The sequence below is a fragment of the Cyprinodon variegatus genome, unplaced genomic scaffold (genome assembly GCF_000732505.1).
Source record: "Cyprinodon variegatus isolate N-32 unplaced genomic scaffold, C_variegatus-1.0 Scaffold468, whole genome shotgun sequence".
Classification (NCBI taxonomy): domain Eukaryota; kingdom Metazoa; phylum Chordata; class Actinopteri; order Cyprinodontiformes; family Cyprinodontidae; genus Cyprinodon; species Cyprinodon variegatus.
In genome coordinates, this window is record NW_015150921.1 from 190,588 (window position 1) to 193,470 (window position 2,883).

Consider the following 2,883-nt stretch of genomic DNA (forward strand, 5'->3'; position numbering starts at 1 on the left):
GTGGGTGGATGGTTGAGTGGGGGGTTGGAGAATGTAACCCTCCAGGACATTGTGATATGCAAGACTGAAAAAAAAAATACATCTCTAATAAAATCATTTAGTCACTAACATTCTGATATAATTCCCATAGTTGATTCATTCAGTGTAATTGGAAACAGAGAATAAACAACAGACAAAGTGCTTGAAAAATAAAGTAACTCTTTTGCAGTGAAGCCCTAAGCGATGGCGTTGACCTAGACAATTCTCGTCCAAAACAAACATACAGCAAACAGAATCCCTCAGTTTCACTGTAAGACAATTCTCAGTGGATCCATATCCATCCAATATCATTACAAACACTCTGAAAAAAAAGAGACTCAGTATATTACACAACCCGGGTCTCGACCCACTGATATCACTGCACCACCATAGTAATTATGACTTATAAAGAAAAACAAGATGTGGAGACTCTTCCTGAAAATGATTCTGACATCATAAATTCCCTTCCCTCCGGCTCCCATTGCTCATGTTCACAGCCCTCCATGCATGATTTAAATGGCAGATTTCATGGGGAATGGATAGAAGCCCAGTTAGTTCTGACACTCACATAAAAGAGGAAATGATGCACACCAGACCATGAGTTTCCATCAGATGACGAGAAAAATTCGACTCATGACTGGTGTCATTTTTCGAATCTCCTTTGAAGTAGCAGTGTGATTTGCGACAACTGTATTTAATACCTACAAAATCTAAAAGCCAAAATGCTGTCCAAACGCCATTCATCTTGACTAAGATTTTGTATTAGCTCTCACTGTCGGGACACATCAAAGGAATCAATACATTTTTAGATCAAAGATTCTGATACTCACTGCGGTTCTTAAACCTCTGATTTAAAGTAAGTCTTCGGCATCTCATATTCAGGTCAAGGGTTTGAAAAAATGTTTCTATTTTTTCACCCTTTTATGTTTGACTTACTTAAATCCACATCAGGGCCAATGTATTTTATGGTCCCAATGAGGCAAGTAAGAATTTAAATTCATCCCAAATAACATACTTTATACACACATCTTTTATTGTAAGGTAGCAATTTGTCAAACACCATTTTCTCCCATCAACAAATTAAACATTTGTATTTCAGGCGCCTCCATTATCTTTGGCCTGATTTTCCATATGGATGTTATTTTGAAAAGTGTTTTATGACAGCTTTTAAATGCTTTCATTTCGCTTAAGGTGCAAGAGTGTCTTTATTTTTCCCTTAAGTGATCTGATTATTATTTGCCAGGCTCTCTAAATCTCTTTCAAAGATGTCCTTTGGACTTTGCCATCCACTTCTCTTATTTTATTATGTTCAGACACTAAACTCCCTCAAATCATTTTGTGATGAAAATAATGGTTGTGCTGCTTTTTATTGAAAACCCCTAATACGGTAATAACAGTGTGATTACATTTTATTGAATAATAGGTGTACAACATGAAGCGGTTTTATAGAAAATTGTATTGTAGAAATGAAAGGGTGATTACCAAACAGTATTTAGCTAAAACGGGTTTTGTAAACTTTTTCCGGTCAAACCTCCACACTTTTTTGAGCCATTTTTTTTTATAAAGTGAATCCAGAAAAGTTCAAAAACAATCAACTGGACTAATTTTCCAAGGTTGAAGACATTAGGCTTCCCATCCAGGAAGCTTTTTCAACTCAAAATGTCAGAATTACCATTGAGTTCGAGACTTTTTAGAGTGGACCATAAAAAAAAGTCTTGTTTTGACATAAAAAACAAACATGCAAATTTAACCTGAGGAATGGATCAGCCTCTTACGAATGGGGAGTCGTTTTGATTCTTTGTTGGCCTGCAATGCCAGATACTGGTCTATGCCTCTTAAAGGGGTATTCGTTAGGGTAAGCCTGGCTGAACAGGCGAGATCTTCTGGTCTCCTGTATGGGGGGTTGCGATGATAGCGATAAGGAACCAACTCTATTGCTGCATTGTAGGTTTTTGAAAGCTGAAACCTGAGTCAATCCCTCTATCTAAGGTTGTTTTTCTCTCTTAACATAAATGGCTTCCTTCACACCCCTTTCAAACCAAATGTCTTCTTTGTCAAAAATGTGAACATTCTGGTCCTCAAAATAATCTCTTTTGTCCATAAGGTGTAGATGTGCCGCAGAGTCTTGTCCAGGGAGGCCGCTCTTCTGTGTTGGGCCATGCGTCTGTTTGGTTTCTCCAATATAAAGATCAGATCATTCCTCACTGCATCGAACTGCATTCTCCACTCCGCTCATATTTGGTCCGGGTTTTTTTTGCTTAGGTTGCACTAGCTTCTGTCTAAGGGTCTTGATTGGTTTGAAATGTACTAGGATTTTGTGTTTGGAGAAAATCCTTGAGTTTTTCAGAGACTACAGTAACGTATGGGATGGCGATGTTTTTGCATTTAGTTTTCTCACCGTTATGTTCTACTGCGTGTCCTTTGGATCTCCTTGCTGATTTGACAAATGCCCAGTTTTGGTATCCACAGGTTTGGAGAGCATCTTTGATGTGTTTCTGTTCTTTGTGCTTCCCTTCTGTTTTTGTAGGGACAAGCTCGCCCTGATGTTGTAAGGTTCTGCTGACAGAAAGTTTGTGTTCTGTTGGATGGTGTGAGTCAAAAAGAAGATACTGTGTCTTCTTAAGTGAATGTAAATTTTAGATATCCTATAACTGTTCAGCCTATTACAATGGAACCAGGGGAAAAAAGAAATGGAGAGGTGGAATAATAGATAGTGACTGTCCCCCCCGCACATCTCTATTTGGTGCAAAATGTAGCTTCACGCCTTTTAACTGAAGTACCTCAGAGGAAGCACATAACTCCAAGATTCTTTAATTTGTTTTTAGGTCTTTAACTGTCTTGGCCCCTCCCTACCTCTCTGAGCTT